Consider the following 23,182-nt stretch of genomic DNA (forward strand, 5'->3'; position numbering starts at 1 on the left):
AATGGCCGGGCTGCAGTCAGTGACACGCAACAGTAGACCCAGGCATTACTTTACTCCTAGTAGGAGTTTGAAATCAATTAACTCATTCCTGGTATTGTGTGTCTCTTATTCAGTTTCAATATCTTATGCATGCAATTACTGTTTGGATGGAACAGCTCACACTGAACAACTCACAGACTTCAATGCAGCCAGTGACGTATAAAATAGTGCCTGTAGCAAACACTGAAATTGCAACCCCTCTGTTAAAAAAGCGCAAATAAAGTTGTCAGTTGGGTGATTTCTACGTACATTTGGGGTAATTTTGAAGATTGGCTGCAGGAAATTCTGTGTGTTTGTGAGTTGTAGGTTTTGGGCTACTTTGAAGGGTGTGTGCGTTTTTTGAGTGATACACCATGATGAAACTATAACATCGCTGAACAGAACCACAAGCCTGCCGATTTAAAAGATACCCTCTATTTCTGGATGGGGATTAATTCCAGGAGGGAGTAGGGAGCACTGCACCCAACATGCTTTTAATCCTAGACTCCAGTCACCCAGCACTCGAGGGGGAGAGAGTGGGGGGGGGAGAAGAGGTAGAGAAAGAAGGGGATAGGATGGAGAGAGAAAGTGTGTTTGAAGGGGGGGAGATAGAAGGTGAGAGAGGGGGAAGGGTGAGAAGGAGAGAGAGGGGAGGGGAGGGGGAAGAAAAGGGGAAAGGAGAGAGAGGCAAGAGGGAGGGGAGAGGCTAGAGAGAGGGAGAAGAGGGTGAGAGAGAGGGATGGGGGAAGAAGAGTTCACACTGCATCCTCAGACGGACAGACCATGTATGCAACATGTTACAATAAACCCACTTGTACTAGTCTGCCCTTCACTGTTTTCTGGGTGTTGTGGCAGGAGCGGGGACCTCGGGCTGCTGGCAGGAGCAGGAACATCAAGTTCCCGGCAGGAGTGGGGAACCTTGGGCAGCCGGTAGGAGCGGGGACTTCAGGCTTCCAGCAAGAGTGGGGATTTCCATCAGAAAGCAAAATGTGACCATGTCATTAAAAAACCTCAGACTGTTGCCCATTCCTCGAAGTTCTTTTGTCAGATGGAGATTCTTTGTTGGGCTCAGGACACAGGAGTTTGATATTGGATGGGCAAGGCAAGGACAGTGGCATCCCCTTTCACGTGGTATCCAGGTCATGTGCACTGGCTACCATACCCTAGATTAGCCTATGAATATAGCATATGCAGGTGTAAGCCTCATCTTCCTCTTTCAGACACAGGGTAAACTGACTTCTGCATTCAACATTTTCTCTTTGCTGTGATCATTGACTTATCAGCTTTTAATTCTGCCTGCCCAGTCTAAATGAAAACATTTTGATGTATACAGCATCTTTCAAAAGTTTTTGATACCAAGTTAGAAGTTTAAAGACTCAGTTACCTTTAAAATGAAGGAAATACTGCAGTTTGCTTGTCTTACAAACTGTGTGGACTCACAGAGTTACAGTGGTTAGAGTTGCAGCCTATTGCTTCCAGTGACCCAGTTTAATACTGACCTCAGGAGCTGACTGTGTTGGATTGGGACATTCTCCCTGGGGCTTTCACACAGATGCTTGGTTTTACTCCATATCCCAAAGTTATGTGGGTTGATCAGTGATTTAGCAATTGCAAATTGTCCCTAATATGTAGGTGAGGAATGGACACTGCATTTAATTTATGGGATTGTAGAGAAAATAAAATGAGTGTGGGTAGGATTGAGATAAATGTCATTGTGGGCTGGTGGGTTGAATGGTCTGATTCTATGCTGTATGACTGCATCAGTGAAGGACCACATGGTCAATTCAAATGTCAATGAGATGAGCCTGATTCAGTTCATAGAACATAGACCATAGAACAGTTCAGTCCCTGAACAGTCCAGGAACAGTCCCTGAAGCCTATGTTGAACATGATGAAAGTACACATGACACATCTCCCTCTATTCCTTGAATATTTATCCATCTATCAGGAAGCCTCTTAAAACGTACTATTGTATCTGCTTCTAACATTATTCTTGGAACCCTGTTCCAGGAATCTACCTCTCAGTGTAAAAAAAACCCTCTTCCCCCCCCCCCCCCACCCTTAAATGCATGTTATCTTGTAGATTTTCTGACTGTCTACCCTAACAATATCTCTCATAATTTTATACATCTCTATCGGGTCACCCCTCATTGATTTCTTATTGCTCATTTCCTCTCATCTAGGCAAAATTGCAATAAATCTCTTCAGTACCCTTTCCAAAGCCTCCACATTCTTCCTGTAATAGAAGCAACCAGAATTGCATGGAATACTCCAAGAGCAGCCTAACCAAAGTTCAGATGGGAGAGAGGGGGAAAGAATCAGCTCAAAGTTTGGTTCATCTGGAAATCAGTGTCGTTAAGAATGATGGCAGTCCAGCAGCCTGGTTTCTCGATAGGTTGAGAAAATAGACTCAAGTTTAATCCCCGTGCTAGAGAGTGATCTTATGAAAATAATAAAGTGTTTATTGTCACAAACATTGTAAAATGTACATAAGCATTGAAATTCTTAACTTGCTGCAGTTGAACAAGTATCTTGTAAAAAAGCAACTACAAACCAAAACAGATCTCATAAAGAGAAGAGGTTTTACATTCCTGTGACACCAAGTTGACACAGTGGAGCAGCAGGTAGAGCACCTCCCTCATAGCTGCAATGACCCAAGTTCAATCCTGACCTCCTGTGCTGTCTGTGTGAAGTCTGCACATTCTCCCCGTGACCACATGGGTTTCCCTCGGGTTCTCGGGTTTTCGTCCCACATCCTAAAGACATGTGGGTCGATGGTTAATTGACCACTGTAAATGAAACTTTCAACAATGCCTTTCTATATCCCTTTGCTCACTCTTTGTATTTAGCTGCAGTGCACTGTTGTCTTTATCCAAGACATTCATGTTGATTGCAAATAGTGAAGCTCCCAGTATCGATGTCTCTGGCACCCAGATGAACAAATTTCCAATCCAAAAATGATCCTTTTATCACAATTCTGACTAACTAATAGAAAACGATCTCCCAACCATGACAACATATGTTCTCCAATTTGCGCCCTCCAGCTTTGATTAATAATATTTACTGCAGTACCTATTGAATCACTTCTGGAAATTCAGGTACACTACCCCTTCTAGTTCTCCTTTATCCTCCCACCCTCACCTGTTTGTTACATCTTCAAAAAACCCAAACAAATTTGTCAAACAAGACATCCCTTTTGCAAAACCATTTCACTCTGCCTGACTAAATTATGAGTTTCTATGTGTCCTGCTCCCACTGCCTTAATATTTTCCCAGTGATAGACATTAGGTTAGAATAGTTGACTGTGTAAGTGAGTGATAGATTCTGTGGAAAGTTGAAAGGAAATGGGGAGAATAAAATGGGATTAGTGAAAATATTGGTTGGTAGATTAATTGATTATTGAAAATTATCGTGTAAAGAAAGAAGGGAGGAGTTGTAGACATGTGAGAAAGGACAGGCTCCAGAGGGGAAAAGGGGGAATGAGATTATGGAATTGCTTTGAGAATTTAAAAAAGGGTAAGGCAGAAGCTAGAAGTTGAAGAAGTTGAATATCACTATAAAAGTGAGGGACTGTGTAGCGGAGCAGTCATCATCAAAGTGGATTGAGTCAGAGTGGTAAGGCTTTGGCTCAACAGATTTTGATGAGAACAGGTACGAGGCGAGGAATGGTAGGGGTTGATGTAAGAAAGGGCCACCATTTTCAAGGAACAAAAAAGAATTCAACAGATAGGACATGTTTTATTTATCATATATTTTGTTCTTCTAGTCATAAACAGTGGGAATGGCAGCCAAGGCAGGTAATGCTCCTCTTGCAGAATGTGGGTCATCAGGGAAGCTAGCAGTATCCCAGTTGATTTCATCTGCGAGATGTGCATCCAGCTGCAGCTCCTGACAAACTGAGTTAAGGAATTGGAGCTGGAGTTGGATGAACTCTGGATCATTTGGGAGGCAGAGGGGCTGATAGACAAGAGTTTCAGGGACACTATCACACCTAGGAGGCAGGAAGAGGGTAGATGGGTGGGAGTTCAGAGAGGGAAAGGGAACAGACAGGCAGTGCAGGGCACCCCTGTGGCCATTCCCCTCAATTACAAGTATACAATTTTGGATACTGTTGGGGGGAATAGGATGACCTATCAGGAACAAACCACGGCGATCAGGACTCTGGCATGGAGTCTGGTCCTATTGTCTAAGAAGGGAAGGGAAGAGGAGAGGCAAGCTGTAGTGATAGGGGATTCCATAGTTAGGGGGACAGATAAGAGGTTCTGAGGAAGAGAATGAGTATCCCGGATGGTATAATGTCTCCCTCGTGCCAGGGTCTGAGATATCTCAGATCAAGTTCATGGCATTCTCGAGAGAGGGTGAGCAGCCAGATGTTGTGGTACATATAGGGATCATTGACGTGGCTAGGAAAGGTGCAAAGGTCTTGCAAGGAGAATTCGGAGAGTTAGGTGCTAGGTTGAAGGACAGGACCTCTAGGGTTGTAATCTTAGAATTGCTACCCGTGCCACATGCTAATGAGGTTAGAAATAGGAGGATATTGCATCTGAACTGGAAGGGGTCTAATATCCTTGCAGGAAGGTTTACTAGTACAGGTACACGATCCTTTATCTGGACATCTAAAATCCAGAAAGCTCCAAAATCCGGAAACTGGGGAAAGAGACGGCAGCGTGAGTTGGCAGGGCGAGGGAGGGGGGAGACTGGCAGCCCAAGTCGGGCGGTCAGGGAGGGGAGACCGGCAGCATGAGTTGAGCGGTTGAGTGGGGAGACCGGCAGTGTGAGTCCGGGGTGGGGGGGGGGGGAGAGACCAGCAGTACGTCGGCCAGGTGAGGGGGGGAGACCAGCAGCACGAATCTGGGCGCCGAAGAGGGGAGAGACCGGCAGCGCGAGTTGGGCGGGCAAAGTGGGGGGGGAGATGGCAGGACATCGGGCGGGCAAGGGTGGGGGGGGAGGGGGGAGAAGGCAGCACATTTAGGTGGGTTTAAATCTGGCTTTCCGAAATCCAGAAAAATCCAAAATTTGGAACACAATGTCCCCCAAGGTTTTTGGATAAAGGATCGTCTACCTGTATTGTTTAAACTCTAGTGGTTTTAAAACAGATTTGCAGGGGGATGAGAACCAGAGTCCAGAGCAGGTACAGTAGAGGAGGATATAACCATATAACCGTTTACAGCACGGAAACAGGCCACGTTGGTCCTTCAAGTCTGTACCAGTTCACTTGAACAACTCCACTAGCTCCTCCACAAACTCCTGAGGAAGTAGAGGCTTTCTTCATGAGGAAAGATCTTCTGAGATAGTGACTCCCAAGAACCTACATTTGCTCATCCTCTCAGACAATTAAAATTTGACTTTAACAGTGGTAACATATGTAGGTAGTGATATTGAAGCAAGATATTTTTTCCCTTCCCTCCCACCCCTGATGAAAGTGAAAAATATGACCTCCTTTTAAATTTTTAATTTTTTTTAATTTTAAAGACGATATGAAAATTGCATGCACTATTAGAAGACAACAAGTTGTACGCAGTGGAAATTTTATGAAGTGCATCCATTACAATGCAAGGAGGATTGTAAGAAAGGCAGACAAGCTTTAAGTGTTGATTGGCATGTGGAATTATGACATTGTGGTCATCATTGAAACTTGGTTGCAGGAGGGACAGGATTGGCAGTGCAATATTCTGGGCTACCATTGCTTTAGATGTGATAAAATGAGAAATGGAAAGAGGAGGAGTGGCATTGCTCATCAAAATGAAAATATCACAGCTGTACTCAGGCAGGACAGACCAGAGAGCTCATCTACTGAGGCTATATAGGGGAGCTGGAAAAGGCACAACCACACTCATGGGATGGTATTATAGACCACGCAATAGTCAATGAAAATTGGAGGAGCAAATCTGTAGAGAGATAGCAGACATCTGCAGGAAACATAAATTTGTGATCATAAAGGATTTTAATTTTCTACATATTGACTGGGAATCCCTTTCTGTAAAAGGGCTGGATGGCTTGGAGTTTGTCAAATTTGTTCAGGAAGCTTTCTAAATCAATATATAGAGGTATCAACTAGAGAGAATCTTCTTTTGGGGATCAAGACAGGACAGGTGACAGAAGTATGTGTAGGCGAACATTTTGAGTCCAGTGATCATAATGCCATTAGTTTCAAGTTAATTATGGAGAAGGATAGGTCTGGGCTTCGTGTTGAGATTCTAAATTGGAGAAAGGCTAATTTTGAAGAAATGAGAAAGAATCTAAAATGCGAGGATTGGGATAAATTTTTTCAGACAAGGATGTACCTTCAAAGGTGAAATTTTAAGAGTACGGAGTTTATATGTTCCAGTCACGATTAAAGGCAAGGTTAGAAGGCAAAGGGAGCCTTGGTTTCTGTGGGATATTGGGGATCTGGTTCAGAAGAAGAGAGAAGTGCATAGTGGATATAGGCAACATGGAACAAATGGGGTATTTGGGCAGCATAGAAAATGCAAGAGAAACCTCAAGAAAGAAATCAGGAATGAAAAAAAGGCATGAGGTTGCTTTGGCAGACAATGTGAAGGAAACTCCTAAGGGTTTCTACAGCTATATTAAGAGCAAAAGGATAGTAAAGGACAACATTAGTCCCTTTGAAGGTCAGAGTGGTTTGCTTTATATGGAGCCAAAAGTGGTGGGGGAGATCTTAAATGTATTTTTTTTCATCAGTATTCACTTAGGAAAAGGGCACAGAGTTGTGGGAAGTAAGGAAAACAATCAGTGAGGTCATGAAACCTATACAGATTAAAGAAGAGGAAGTACATGCTGTGTTAAAGCAAATAAAGGTGGAGAAATCCACAGGGCCTCAGAAGAAATTCCCTTGGACCTTGAGGGAGGCTAGTGTAGAAATTACAGGAGCTCTGGCAGAAATATTTCAAATGTCCTTAGCCACAGGTGTGATGCGTGAGGTTTGGAGGGTAGCTCAAGTTATTCCATTGTTTAAAAAAAGCTCCAAAAGTAAACCTGTAAATTATAGGCCAGTGAGCTTGACGTCATTAGTAGGTAAATTATTGGAAGGTATTCTAAGATATTGGATATATAGAATTATTTGGATAGCCATAAACTGATTAGGAATAATCAGCATTGATTTGTGCATGTTAGGTAATGTTTAACCAATCCTATACAGTTTTTTGAGGAGGTTACCCGGTAAGTTGATGAAAGAGAGATTGTGGATGTTGTCTACATGGACTTTAGTAAGACCTTTGATAAGGTCCCACATGGGAGGTTCAGACACTGGATATTCACGGTGAAGTGGTGAACTTTATTCAACAATGGTCAGATGGGAGAAGCCAGAGAATAGTGATGGATGATTGCTTCTCAAACTGGAGGCTTGTGACTAGTGGTGTGCCTCAGGAATCAGTGCCGGGACTATTGTTGATCTGGATGATTATGTGGTATATTGGATCTGCAAGTTTGCAGATGACACTAAAATTGGAGGTGTTGTGGACTGTGAAGAAAGTTTTCAAAGCTTGCAAGGGATTTGGACCAGCTGGAAAAAAATGGGCTGAAAAATGGCAGATGGAATTTAATGCAAACAAGTGTGAGGTATTGCAATTTGGAAGGACAAACCAAGAAAGGACATACACGGTAAATGGTAGGGCACTGACAAAGGGGATAGAATGCAGATGCATAATTCCCTGAAAGTGGCATCACAGTTGGATAGGGTTGTAAAGAGATCTTTTGGCATATTAGTCTTCATAAATCAAAATACTGAGTCTAGGAACTGGGATGTTATGGTAAAGTTGTATAAGACTGGTGAGGCCAAATTTGTGTGCAATTTTGTGTGCAGTTTGGTCACCTCACTACAGTAAAGATATCAATAAGATAGAAAGAATACAGAGAAGAGTTACTAGGATGTTTGGCCAGACTTCAGGAACTGAGTTGCAGAGAAAGGTTAAACAGGATAGAAGCATGGAAGAATGAGGGGAGATTTGATTGAGGTATTTAAAATTATAAGGAGGATCGACAGAGTAAATGTAGTTAGGCTTTTTCCACTGAGGGTATGTGAGATACAAATCAGAGGGCATGGGTTAAGGGTGAAAGGGGAAAAGTTTAGGAGAGCGCGAGGGGGAAGTTGTGGTGGGAGTGTGGATAAGCTTCCAGCTGAGGTGGTGAATGCGGGCTCAATTTTAACATTTAAGAAGAATTTGGACAGATACATGAATGGGAGAGGTATGAAGGGCTATGGACTGTGTGCAGCTCAGTGGGACTAGGCAAAAAACATATTGTTTGGCACAGACTAGAAGGGCCAAAAGGGCCTTTTTCTATGCTGTAGTGTTAATGGTTCTAACCAGCATAGACTTGATGAATCGTGTGGCCTGCATCAAAGCCATAGGAAATATATTTATGAGGCAGGAGTGGCCTTTACCAGAAGGATAGCTTGATGTCATTAAGAATGGGAATATTGTTGAGAGTTTGTTTAGTGGAGTGAGGAATACTTTTTGCTTATTTAGCCGGGAGAGTAATATACACAGAAAAGAAAAGAAACAGATACATGCAGAAGGCAAGTATCAACCACAAAATGGAGTTCAGAAACTGGACAGATCCTAACGGCAAGATATCAATGAGTCGTTGCTGGGGTTTAGAGGGGGCAGACCTGTACACATTGTTCAGATATCAGAGCTTCTGCACGTAAAGAGCAAGGAAGAGAGTAGCATAAGTATCCATCGGACTCTTAGAGAATGGCACTGCAGAATTAATAATGGGAAATAGGGAGCCAACTTAGATTTTAAATCAGTATTTTGGATTGGTCTTTTCAATAAAAGCATCCTAATAGCATTAGATGATCGAGAATGTATCACTTGAAAAAAAATATGGGGCTAAAGGTCTACAGGTTTCCCTGGTCTTGATGGCTTGTATCAAAGAGTCTTAAAGGAAATGGCTGCAGAGATAAGCAGAACTAGTAGGTGTAATATATTCAAAATTCCCTGGGGACACCTGAGAGGACTGGAAAACTAAAAACATAATGCCACTTTTCAAGAAAGGAAGAAGGCAAAAAGAAAGGAACTTTTGGCCTGTTTAACCTAATGTCTTTCACTGTGAAAATGCTGGAATCCATTATTACGTTCATTTATTGTCACATGGGCCAAGATGCAGTCAAAATCTTATACAGAAGTCAGCCTCTGCAGTACTTTGCTCTTGGCTTGGAATGAATGCTGTCAGTAACTGTCTCACGGGGTGTATCAAACCATCACTTTATATTCATTTTAATTTGTGGATGCTTCTCATTAATCTATCATGTGCTCTGCAGCAATATTTCAATACCCCTCAAGAAGATTCACTTAACATCAATGATAGGAACTGGCTGAGATACTTTGCTCTCTTTGAGTCCAGTGACTTTAAATTGTTCACGACCAATGTCATAAATCTTCATTCCATAGTAATTTACTGTTACTTCAGTGCACGGTTAAAATCTGTCAAGGTGCCAAAAGGAATATTTTTAATATTCTGGTGTTTAGAATGAATGGAATAATTTCACATAGAGAGTAAACACCACCCCCTGCAATCAGTGTTAGCTAATTACAAATGACAACTGAATTGGTTAATGGAGTTTCAAATTAAATATGTTGCCTCGTAAATGCCTGGGTTTAAATTGTAAATGTTTTTTAAAGGCACTATGCCTATTGCAGCCTTTTTCTGTGAGGCAGTGCCTCGTAGGGATGCTGTTAACTCTGAGTGAGGATGGTGAGTTGATATCCTTCTCATGATACTTGAATGTGCATCCTAGGGCTGGGTGAAGATGGAACACCACCATCTCAACTACTGTTCCTAAGGTGAGGTGTTTAATCTAAGACTACATAACGCCTTTCTCAAGTGAACTTTAAAGATCCCTGAGCACTGCTGGAGGAAAGCCAGGGAAAATCTTCTTGGGCATCTGGTCAAGGGTTACCCTCAACTTGCACCACCAGACATAGGGTTACCATAGCTTGGTTACTTTATGAAGCCTGGTGGTGATGAGCCAACAGTAATCTTTCATTGTTGGCTGTGAACCTTTTTGGGAGGTCTCTCCAGTCTTGCTTTATGCAGGTCATACCCCAGTTTCACCATTCACTGTTGTTCTGATCATTTAATTTCAATGACCTTATCAGTTGACTGTAAATATATAACCCGATGCAGCAGCGTTTCTCCAGTCTACGGTGTGCACACAATACACAGTACTTAATAATCACCTAAAGATATAATAGAACATGGAATACGGAACATAAAACATTACAGCACAGGCCCTTTGACCCTCAATGTTATGCTGACCTACATATTCCTACCAAAAAATTATACGAAACCCTTTCTACCTTGTAACCCTCTATTTTCCTTTCATCCATGTGCCTGACTAAGAGTCTCTCAAATGCCCCTAATGTTTCAGCCTCCACCACCATCCCCGGCAAGACATTCCAAGCACCACAACTCTCTGCGTTTTAAATAAAAACTTACCCCTGATATCTCCCCTAAACTTTCTTCCCTTCAATATGTTCAGATGTCCTCTGGTGTTTGCTATTACTGCCCTGGGGAAAAGGTACTGGCTGTCCACCCTATCTATGCCTCTCAGAATCTTGTAGATCTCTATTAAGTCACCTTGTGACTTATAGATGAAACATATATGTAGCCAGTTAGAGGGTTTGAAATGTGTCTATTTCAGTACTTGGAATATTAGGAATAAAAGAGGTGATCTTAGAGCATGGATCAGGTCATGGAACTACAACGTTGTGGCCATTATAGATACTTTCTGGCGAAAGGGCAGGATTGGTTGGAGTTTTGGTGTTTTAAAAGGAATAGGATGTGAGGTAAGGGAGGGGGAGTAGTATTACTGGTTAGGGATAGTATAATGGCTATAGAAATGGAGGACTCTGCAGAGGAAGTGCCTACTGAGATGGTGTGATGAAAGACAGAAATAGGAAGGGAGCAAGCACTGTACTAGGAGTGGCCTATAGGCCTCCAAATAGCCCTCAAGACACCAATGAACAAATAAGCAGGCAGATTTTAGAATGGGGCAAGAAATACAGGGTTGTAGTTATAGGAGACTTCAACTTGCCTAATATTGACAGGCACTTCCTGACTGAAAGAGGGATGGGTGGGACTGAATTTGTCAGGTGTGTTCAGGAAGGATTCCTGGCACAGTATGTGGACCATCTGACGAGAGGAGAGGCCATACTGGATCTAATTCTGAGTAATGAACCTGGTCAGGTGGCGGAACTCTCGGTGGGGGACCATTTTGGTGAGAGTGACCACAACTCCCTGAGTGTCAGCATAGCTATGGATAAGAATAAAAGCAGACAAAATGGGGAAATGTTTAATTGGGGAAGGGCTAATTATGATGAGATAAGTCAGGAAGTAGGAGAGTAAATTGGAAACGAATGTGGAGGAAACTAATGTGAGGCTATAATGGATAAGTTATTGGAGGGTGTTCTGAGAGATCAGATATACAAGTATTTGGACAGCCAAGGGCTGATTAAGGATAGTCGGCATGGCTTTGTGCGTGGTAGGTCGTGTTTAATGAATCTTATAGTTTTTTTTAAGTGATTACCAAGAAAGTGGATGAAGGCTGTGGATGTTGTCTACATGATCTTTTAATAAGGCCTTTGACAAGGTCCCACATGGGAGGTTAGTTCAGAAGGTTCAGGCACTAGGTATCCATGGAGAGGTTGTAAAATGGATTCGAATTTGGCTGAATGGGAGAAGATAGAGAGTGGTAGTGGATGATTGCTTTTCAGACTGGAGGCCTGTGATGTGGTGTGCCTCAGGGATCGATGCTAGGACCATGTTGTTTGTTGTCTATATCAATGATCCTGATGGTAATGTGATAAATTGGTTCAGCAAGTTTGCAGATGACTTTATGATTGGAGGCATTGTGGACAGTGAGGAAGGCTTTCAAAGCTTGCAGAGGGATCTGGAACAACTGGAAAGATGGGACAGAAAATGGCAGATGGAGTTTAATGCAGGCAAGTGTGAGGTGTTGCCTTTTGGAAGGACAATCTAAGGTAGGACATGCATAGTAAATAGTAGGGCACTGAGGAGAACAGAGGAACAAAGGGATCTAGGAATACAGATACATAATTCCCTGAAAGTGGTATTGCAGGTAGACAGGTTTTGATGAGTGTCTTTCAGAGAGGTATTCTTCATAAGAGTGTTTTCACAAGTTTCCCCCTATCTTGTTAGGGTTATGGAACTGTGATCTTCATGATAATTTCTTTCTTAATCAAGAATGGTGGTCTTACTTACTTTAAAGCCACTTATTTTTAGTGCTAAGGATAATACAATACTGAACAGCATTTCTCTCTCTCCACAGAGACTGTGTCTTTCACAGGATGATCAGTCTCTTCAGTCTCCAAAATGTCTCTGCCTTCACTTGTATGTTTCTCTGAAATCATGAGACCTGACATCACCATTATTTCAGTTTCATTTCTTTAAAACACAAATCATGGCAGATGACCTCATCTATGTCCAAGAGGCTTAAGTAGTTATGACTCCTGTCCACTCATAACTAACACACACACACACACACACACACACACACACACACACACACACACACACACACACACACACACACACACACACACACACACACACTATATAGTTTAAAATTAAAATAAGGATTAATCATAGCAAATTCTTCACCACCTCAGAAGTACGTCTTGAAACATCTTTATATTAATGAACAGAAGAAATAGGAGCAGGAGTAGACCATCTGGCCCATCAAGCTTGCTCTGCCATTCAATAATATAGTGGCTGATCTGACCTTGGAGTCAGCTCCTCTTCCCCACCTGTTACCTGTAACCCTCAATTCCCTTATTGTACAAAAATAAATCTATCTGTATCTTAAATATATTTAGTGAGACAGCCTCTGCTGCTTTCTTGGACAAAGAATTCCACAGATTCACTACTCTCTAGGAAAAGCAATTCCTTCTCATCTTTGTCCCGAATCTTGAAGCTCTGCTCCTCATCCTAGTGGCAAAAACCTTCCCTGCTTCAATCTTATCTGTTTCTTTCATCATTTCAGATCCACCCCCCCCCACCCCCCTAAACTCCAATGAGTATAGTCCCAGGCTACTCCATCTCTCCTCATGTTAACTCTTTTATTTGTGGAAGCAACTTGGTGAACCTCCTCTGCACCACCTTCAAAGCCAGTATATCTTTCCTCAAGTATGGAGAACAGAACTGCACACAGTACTCCAGGTACGGCCTCACCAGCACCCTGTACAGTTATAGCAGAACCTCCCTGCTCTGAAATTCAATCACTCTGGCAATGAAGGCCAGCATCCCATTTGCCTTCTCAGTTCCTGAGCAAGCACTCCCAGATCTCTGCACAATAGTGTGCTGCAATTTTTCACCATTTAAGTAAAAGTATAATTGGCTATTTTTCCTTCCAAAGTGGATGACTTCACATTTACTAACAACTTTACAAAGAAGCATCTGCAACTTAATCTTGTTAATTATTAGCAGGGTACTCTTGAGAAATCTGTCTATCAAAGCTGAACAAAATGGGAACCTAGCCCCTCAGTTTAATGACTAACTTTTAATGCCAACATCTGGGCATCATTCCATATATTTATAGATATTTTAACACAGCATAAAAATGTAATAATATTTATGGCTGGACTGCATGTGTGAAGCAAGTTTAATTTGGTCTGTGTTTCAACAAACCACAAGCCAGAAGTTATAGGTTGCAAAGAGAAACATTTGCTGAGATTCCAGGTGATGAGGTGTTGACAACCACTAAACAACCCCGCAAAGAATAAGTCTCATAATCTCGGAAGGGGCATTGGTTATCTAATAAACAGAAATGCAGCAAGAACAAGATGAAGATTAGTCGATCAAACACAGCAGGAAGAAAGGTGCAAGCCCTCACTTATTTAGGAGCTTTGGTCATCTTCAGGGTGAGCTGCAGCTCCAGGCAGATATTGTTCATAGTCTAGAGCACACATGTCAAACTCTGGCCCGCGGGGCCCGCAAGATCATATTAAATATATATTAGAGTTGGCCCGCTGGCCGCCGAGCAAGTATAGCACATGCACAGCAGCAAGCACCACCATAGTAGCTTTTAGCACTTCCACAGCAGGCACAGCGGTACACCGATATAGTTAACGGGAAAGTTAATTAGATATTCACAGCGGCGCCGATACAACGGACCCGCCACCTAGCTCCAACGGACCCGCCGCCTAGCTCCAACGGACCCGCCGCCTAGCTACAATGGACCCGCCGCCTAGCTCCAACGGACCCGCCGCCTAGCTCCAACGGACCCGCCGCCTAGCTACAACGGACCCACCGCCTAGCTCCATGTGGCTGGACGTGGTGGGTCACCTCCACGTCTCCTTGAGCTTCATCTGTGGGCGGGTGCTGCTGGGCATCGGACTTTCCGCTGGGGTGGAGGTCGCGGATGAGGTCCACCGCTCTCACGGTATTCCCGGTGAGATGGCGAGACCAGCGGGGACTCCTTGGGTTGTTGGCGGCGGTTGTGGCAGGCGGAGGCTGGGGCGGAGGAGGGAGAGGGGGCGGGTGGGGGGGATGCCGCTCGGGTTTGCTGGCTGGGCTGGGGAGGGCTCCCTGCAGACCTCCGCTCCCTGGCATGCTTCTCGGCAACGTGGGATCCTTGGCTTAAAGGCTAGAGAGAAATATTATTTATTGAATATTTTATTTCTTATTTGTTAATGCTTCTTATGGAAAGAGTTTAACCAAAACTATTATTAAACATTTATTTTAATAAGAAAAAGTTTAACATTACATATGTTGAGAGAAAACATGCAGAAAATTTTCAATAAATATTTAGTTCGGCCCTCGACTTAGTCCAAGTTTTTAATTTTGGCCCTCGGTGAATTTGAGTTTGACACCCCTGGTCTAGAGACTGAGGTCTCTGAGGAGATTGGGGCAGCACAGTTGGCTTAGCAGTTAGTGCAATGCCTTTACAGCAACAGCGATCAAGACCAGTTTTCGAATCCCGCGCTGTCTGAAAGGAGTTTGTACGTTCTCCCTGTGTCTGTGTGGGTATTCCCCAGCGGCTCTGGTTTCCTCCCACCATTCAAAACATACCAGGCATGTAGGTTAATTGGGTGCAAATTGGGCGGCACGGATTCATGGGCCGAAATGGCCTGTTACTGTGCTGTATGTCTAAATAGGCCCTGAATGTGGTTTTAAGATAAATGATCTGAAACTAATGGATGAGATTAATTGTCAAGAAATCTCTGTCCAGACTTCTTAAATCTCTAATTAAAGAAGAAAAACAGATCCATCAACCTTCACTTTTACACTCACCAGGAAACCCAGAAAGGGAAATGTTTCAGATCCAGGACCTTTATTCAATTCTGATGTAAGATCTTGGCTCTGAAACATTAATGCTGTTTTCATACATAGGTGTTGCCTAATTTCTTAGTGTTTCCAACATTTTCCACTTTATTTCAGTTTTCCAGCATCTTCATTTTTCTGATAAACTCTGAGAAACATAAAATCTCTGCATCGCTGACCTTTCCCCTATCAGAAAGAAGGAAAAGACAAAGACAGATAGGAGTATACTGGAATGGAAACTCTTGACTCAGACTCTCACCTCCCAAATATGTCTTTAAATCAGACTTAATTTTTAAAGCACATGGGATCAGGAAATATTTTGAATAGGATCCACACTGTACACTGATCATGGAATATTACTGCACAGTACAGGTCCTTTCATCCACGAAGTGGTGCCAACCTGTGTAATCCTACTCAGTCATTCCAAGAGTCGAGAGGAGGTGGTTTACTGTGCCACCAAAAGATTAATGAATGCAAATCGAACAATCAGGTACAATAGTAAACAAAGAATCACTGGAGGAACTCAGTGGATCATGCATGGAGAGAAACAGTCAGTTAATGTTTCAGGTCACAACCTTTTGTCAAGACTAAAGAGGGAAGGAGAGATAGCAAGCATATAAAGAGAGGGGGGTGGGGAGGGTCCAAGAAATGATGGAATATGAGACAATGAAAGTAGGAGAGGTGGAAAGATAGGTGGAGGAAGAGACCATGGGGATGAGGGCAAGGTGTTTAATAATAGTAAAATGGGAACAGGTACAGGAAACAGTGGAACTAGATCAAAGTGGGCTATCTAAACATGGAAAACCCAACATGCATGCTGTTGAGTTTTAGACTACACAGGAGGGATGTAATATATTGTTCCTCATTTATATACTTGGCGTCATCTGGCAATCAATGGGGCAGATGTTTGGCAAAGGTGAAGGGAACTAAAGTGGCTAGCAACTGAGAATATTGGTTTGGACCCACATACAGAGCACAGCTGCTCAACAAATGATCACCTCATTTGCCTTTGCTCTCTGTCATAGAGGAGGCCACACCAAGTATGCTGAATGCAATAGACTAGATTGGAATAGGTGCATGTGAAACTCTGCTTCATCTGGAAGGCCTATTTATTACAACCCTAGATGGAAGTGAAGAGGAGATGGTGAAGTGGTGCACTTGCTGCAGTTGACGGATTTCTCTCCATGGATTCTGCCTGATCTGCTGATCTCCAGCTTCTCTTTGTCACTCAAGATTCTGGAATCCGCAGTTCTGTTATTTCTCCCATATTTCAGGGATGAGAACTTTGCAATTAGCCAGCAGATCTCCCAGCAAAATGTGGCAGCGTGAATATCATTGGAACTTTGCAAAAAAAAAAATCCCAAGGCTGTACAGTGGCACTGATCAGTGAAAAAACTGCACAGTGTTAATCACAAGCTCAGTGACCAAGTAATGTGGATATTGCAGGTTTACAGATAATAAATGGATAGAATAGCTCAAGCAGGACAGTTTATATCTAGACATTGGTTCTCTGATGTGTTTTTTTTATAGAGACATTCTGCTCTTGATATTTCTCTCCCTGATATTTGGGCATACATTCTGATGATTGTTGAAGGGGGGTGGGGGCAGACTCCATACCCTTGGCATGACCAGGCAACCCTTCCTGCCCAGTGTCCAAAGACAGGCACAAATTGAAGAGCTCAAGACAGTGTAAGAGTGTGTAGGCATCCTCAGGACATCATCCCTTGACTGTAATAAATGAGGAAGAATTATTGCCAGCAGGACCATCAAGGTCTTGGGCATTGCCCACCAAGACCTGCATTGGAGGAGCTTGCAGCCAATGGTGACCAAGCACTATGGGAAATCAGAAGTGGTGGAGGGCATCAGTTTTATGTTTGTTCCTTTGTCCCAAATTGCCAAGCCCAGTGATGAAGATCCTTCTGCAAGTAGGCAAACAGTTTATCTCTAACATGAGTACACAGAGTGTAGAATTGCAATAAAAAGAAAGATCAATTCGCATTAAAGCAAGGGCAACATGATAGCACTGTTGTGAAGGACATTCAGGTCCCTGATGGCTGTGGGGAATGGTGTTTTACACTCTTAAGCCTTCTCCCCAATGGGAGAGGGGGAGAAGAAAATATGTGTGGGATATGGTGGCTCTTTCATTATATTGGCTGCTTTTTCTGAACACCGGGAGATGTCAATGGAGTTCTTGTATTGGAGAGGAGTTTTGAGTTCTGGCATGCATTCTTTACCATAATCATATTGAATTAATTGTCAGACACATTGTACAATGTACAAATGCACCAAAATTCTTACTTGCTGCAGCCGACCAGATACTTTGTAGGAAAAAAAATCCAATAGTACACATAAAATTAAATTAAAAAAGGAATAATAAATACAAAAGATAGATCATACATATTCATCAGAATCAGAATTTATTGTCATGAACAAGTCATGAAATTCATTGTTTTGCGGCACCATCACAGTGCAACTATTTTATAAACCACCTTACAAAAATAAATAAAAATAGTGTACGAATAGTAAAAGTTAGGCAGTGTCTTTGGATCATCGATCATTCTTGAATCTGATGGCAGCAGGGAAGAAGCTGTCCTTGTACCACTGAGTGCTCATTTTCAGGCTCCTGCACCTTGGTAGCAGACGGAAGAGGACATGGCCTGGGTGGTGGGGGTCCTTGAGATTAGAGACTGGTTTCTTAAGATACTGCTTTTTGTAGATGTCCACGATGGAGTGGAGACTGGTGCCTGTGATGTCTCAGGTCAAGTTAACAAACCTCTGGAGTTTTTTTTTATCCTGAGTGATGGCACCTCCATACCAGAAAGTAGGCCTTTTCACACCATGGGCGAGCAGTGACCCTGCTTGGATCCAGGACTTCCCGGGCCTTTAACATCATAGTCCAAATTCCTGGGAATTTATCCTCCCCGGCAATTTTGGGGAGGTCCCGCTTCCAACTGTTGACGAGTTACACACTCAGAGGAGTAAGAGCAAGTTCCCTCACCCGCTTGCCTGCTCACTCCCTCCCTCCCTCCCCCACCAGCCATCAGTCGGTCAGTTTGTCTCGCCACCCCCCCCCCCCACCACCTGCTTTGGGGCTGCTTTGGCACGCTGCAACGGCGGCACAATGCAGGATGAATGTCCAACTTTGTTTCCCATAATCCCTCACGCAGCTGGAAGCACTCTGAGAAATACAGAGCGCTTCCAGCTACGTGAGGGATTATGGTTAAAGAGGACGGACATTCATCCTGCATTTTGCTGCCATTGCAATGTGCTGAAATGGCCCAGTGTTTTCAGGAGGTATGAATTTTTAAATTTTTATTTTAGTTGCCTACGTTATGGAGCATGAAAATGCTGTGTCACGAGACTTCCCTTGCTTGGCCATTTGCCTTTTCACATCACAGGGAGAGGGTCCGCGGCTCTACCAATGAGGTAGGACCGCAGACCCGTTTAAAATTCCTAGAGACCTTTACAAACCGCAGGTTCACGGGAGGGTTCCTGGGAAAATTTCCCAGGAATCTTCATTTTACACTGCAGTGTGAAAAGGGCCTAGTGATGCAACCAGACATAATGCTCTCCATGGTACACCTGTACAAGTTTTCAGTGACATACTGAATCTCCTCAAACACCTTACAAAGTAGATTTCAGATTTATTTGTCAGAGTACATACAACACTGAGATTCTTTTTTTTGCGGGCAAGTTAGAATTACCACTTATAGCAAAAGAAAACTACACAGCGTATACATATATAAAAAAAAGAACTGTAAACAGATAATGAATGTAAACAAACTGCAATACAGAGAGAACAAAAAAAATCAATAAAGTCCACAAATAAGAGTCCTTAAATGAGTCTCTTACTGAGTTTTTCATTGAGGAATGTGATGGTGGAGCTGTTCCTGAACCTGGTTGTGCGAGTCTCGTGGGACCTATTCCTCTTTCCTGATGGCAGCAACATCTCAGCAGAAGCTGTGCTGGGTGCTGGGGATCCTTGATGATTGCTGCTGCTTTCTGATGGCAATGTTCCCCGTATATGTTCTCAATTATGAAAAAGTGTTTGCCTGTGATGTCCTGGTCTGTGTCCACTACCTTTTGGAAGGATTTATGCTTAAGAGTATTGGTGTCCCTAAACCAGACTATGATGCAGCCAGTCAGCACACTTTCCACCACACATGTGTCAAAATTTGCCAGTGTTTCAGGTGTCATACCAAACCTCCACAAACTCTTGAGGAAGTAGAGGCATTGATGTGCTTTCTTCACGATGCTTTTAGAGTGTTTAGTCCAGGAAAGATCCTCCAAGATAGTGACCTCCCAAGAACTTATATTTTCTCACCCTCTCCACCTCTGGTCCCTCCAATGATCACTGGATTGTATACCTCTGGCTTTCCCTTCCTGAAGTCAGCAATGATCTCCTTACTTTTGGTGGCATTGTGTGCAAGGTTGTTGTTGGTGCACCATTCAGCCAAGTGTTCAATCTCCTTCCCGTATACTGACTCATTACCTTTCTTTCTACAACCCACTACAGTGGTATCTTTGGCAAATTTGTAGATGGTGTTATTGTCGTACCGAGCCACACAGTCAAAGGTGCATAGTGAGTAGAGCACGGGGCTAAGAAAACAGCCCTGTGGTACTCTAGTATTGATGGAGATTGTGGAGATGTATAGCTGCTGGTGAGCCTTCTTCATGATTGCATTGACAAAGAGGCTCCATGACAGATCTTTGGAGTTTGAAGTTCTTGACCCTCTCCGCTACTGAGCCCTCGTTGAGGACTGGGTCTTGTTCTCCTGACTTCCTCTTGAAGTCCACAATCATTTGACTGGTTTTGCTAAAGTTGAGTGCAAGGTTGTTGGTGTGATACCACTCAGTCAGCTGATCTATCTCCCTCCTGTATGCATCTTCATTGCCATTTGTGATTCAGCCGACAACTGTAGCGTCATCAGCAAATTTCAGAATCAACATTTATTGTCATGAACCAGTCATGAAATTTGTTGTTTAGCAACAGTGACACAGTGCAAACATTCATATAAACCACCTTATAAAAATAAATCAAACCTGTACAGTAAGGACGGGTTACACTTAAATCCCAGGTGGACCAGAATCCTGGCAGAGGTATTTGCTTGGGCTACTCAGGATCCTTTAAACTAGAATGGTTGGGGGGAGGGAACAAAATAGTACAGAGCAGTAAGGAGAAGGTTAGATGCAAACAAAGAAAGTTTGTAGTAAGTATTTGAATACGGATGGGCAGGTGATAGAGAAGGGAAATGCTCTGGAAGAAGATGAAGGGCAATTGGCAGGAAAAGTAAATAATGTTGTTATTAAAGATGAGGGAAAACAGGGATTAAAAATTGGGAAATCTCTGAAATTCATATATTTTAATGCCAGGAGTATTGTAAAAAAGGTGGATGAGCTGAAGGTGTGGATTGATACTTGGAAGTATGATGTGGTAGCGATTAGTGAGACATGGCTGCAGGAGGGATGTGATTGGCAACTGAATATCCCTGGGTTTCGTTGTTTTAGGTGTGATAGAGTCGGAGGGGCAAGAGGAGGTGGGGTTGCATTGCTTGTCAGGGAAAATATTACAGCGGTGCCTAGGAAGGATAGATTAGAGGGCACATCCACGGAGGCTATTTGGGTGGAACTGAGGAGTAGGAAAGGAGAGGTTACACTTGTAGGGGTTTATTATAGACCACCCGGAGGGGACCGAGACCTAGAGGAGCAAATCTGTAGGGAGATAGTAGATATTTGTGATAAGCACAGGGTTGTAATTATGGGAGATTTAAATTTTCCACATATAGATTGGGAAACACATTCTGTGAAAGGACTGGATGGGTTAGAGTTTGTGAAATGTGTGCAAGATAGTTTTTTACAACAATATGTAGAAGTGCCGACCAGAGAAGGAGCAGTGTTAGATCTACTGTTGGCAAATGGGATGGGTCAAGTGACGGAGGTTAGTGTTGGCGAGCACTTCGGGTCCAGTGATCATAATGCCATCAGCTTCAATGTCATTATGGAAAGAGAGAAATCAGGGCCAAGGATTGAGGTTTTTGATTGGGAAAAGCTAGATTTGAGGAGATGCGAAAGGACTTGCAGGGTGTGCATTGGGACAATTTGTTTTATGGGCAGGATGTAGTAGAGAGATGGAAGTCTTTTAAAGATCAGATTTTGAGAGTGCAAAAGCTTTATGTTCCTGTTAGGTTTAAAGGAGGGGCAAAAGGTTTGAGAGAGCCGTAGTTTTCAAGGAATATTGGAAACTTGGTTCGAAGAAAAAGGGAGGCGTACATTAGATATAAGAAGCATGGATTTAAGGAGATGTTTGAAAGATACATTGAATGTAAGAGGAATCTTAAGAGAGGAATTAGGAAAGCTAAAAGAAGGTACGAGAAAACTATGGCAAGCAGGGTGAAAACTAATCCAAAAGAGTTCTACAAATATGTTAATGGTAAGAGGAAAGCTAGAGACAAAATTGGTCCCTTAGAAAATCAGAGCGGAAAACTGTGTGTGGAGCCTAGAGAAATGGGGGAGATATTGAACAGTTTCTTTTCTTTGGTATTCACTAAGGAGAAGGATATTGGGAGATGTGAGATAAAAAAAAAAGCAAATTGGGTAAATATGGGGAATATAGAGATTACAAAAGGTGTAGTTTTAAGGCTTTTGAAGAATATAAAGGTGGATAAGTCTCCGGGACCAGACGGGATCTTCCCCAGGACATTGAGAGAAGTGAAGGAGGAAATAGCAGAGGCTCTGGCGGCAATTTTCCAAATGTCATTAGATATGGGGATAGTGTCGGAGGATTGGCGCATTGCGCATGTGGTTCCGTTATTTAAAAAGGGTTCAAGGAGGAAGCCTGGCAACTATCGGCCTGTAAGTTTGACGTCTGTGGTAGGTAAACTAATGGAGAAAATTCTTAGAGATAGTACTTATAAACATCTGGATAGACAGGGTCTGATCAGGAGCACTCAACATGGATTTGTGGGAGGAAGGTCATGTTTGACCAATCTGATTGAATTTTTTGAAGAGGTGACTAGGAATGTGGATGAGGGTAGCGCAGTGGATATTGTCTATATGGACTTCAGTAAGGCCTTCGATAAGGTACCACATGGAAGGTTAGTTAGGAAGGTGCAGTCTTTAGGTATAAATTTTAAGATAGTCAAATGGATTGAACATTGGCTGAAAGGGAGAGGCCAGAGAGTGGTAGTGGATAATTGCCTGTCAGGTTGGAGGCCGGTGACCAGTGGTGTGCCTCAAGGATCTGTATTGTTGTTCGTTATATACATTAATGATCTAGATGATGGGGTGGTGAATTGGATTGGTAAATATGCAGACGATACTAAGATAGGTGGAATAGTGGATAATGAAGAAGGTTTTCAAGGATTGCAGAGGGATTTGGGCTGCTTAGAAAAGTGAGCTGAAAAATGACAGATGGAATTTAATGCTGATAAGTGTGAGGTGCTTCATTTTGGTAAGAAGAATCAGAATAGGACATACGTGGTAAATGGGAGAGCATTGAGGAATACAGAAGAGCAGAAAGATTTAGGAGTAACGGTACATCGTTCCCTGAAGGTAGAAACTCACGTGAATAGGGTGGTGAAGAAGGCTTTTAGTATGCTGGCCTTTATCAATCATGGCATGGAATATAGGAGTTGGGAGGTGATGTTGAGATTGTATAAGACGTTGGTGTGGCCTAATTTGGAGTTCTGTGTGCAGTTCTGGTCGCCTAATTATAGGAAGGATATAAACAGAGTGGAGAGAGTGCAGAGAAGGTTTACCAGAATGTTGCCTGGGTTTAAGCATCTGGAGTATGGGGAGAGATTGGACAGATTGGGTCTTTATTCTTTGGAGCGTAGAAGGTTGAGAGGGGATTTGATAGAAGTATTTAAGATTATGA

The sequence above is a fragment of the Narcine bancroftii genome, chromosome 4, assembly GCF_036971445.1.
Source record: "Narcine bancroftii isolate sNarBan1 chromosome 4, sNarBan1.hap1, whole genome shotgun sequence".
Taxonomy (NCBI): domain Eukaryota; kingdom Metazoa; phylum Chordata; class Chondrichthyes; order Torpediniformes; family Narcinidae; genus Narcine; species Narcine bancroftii.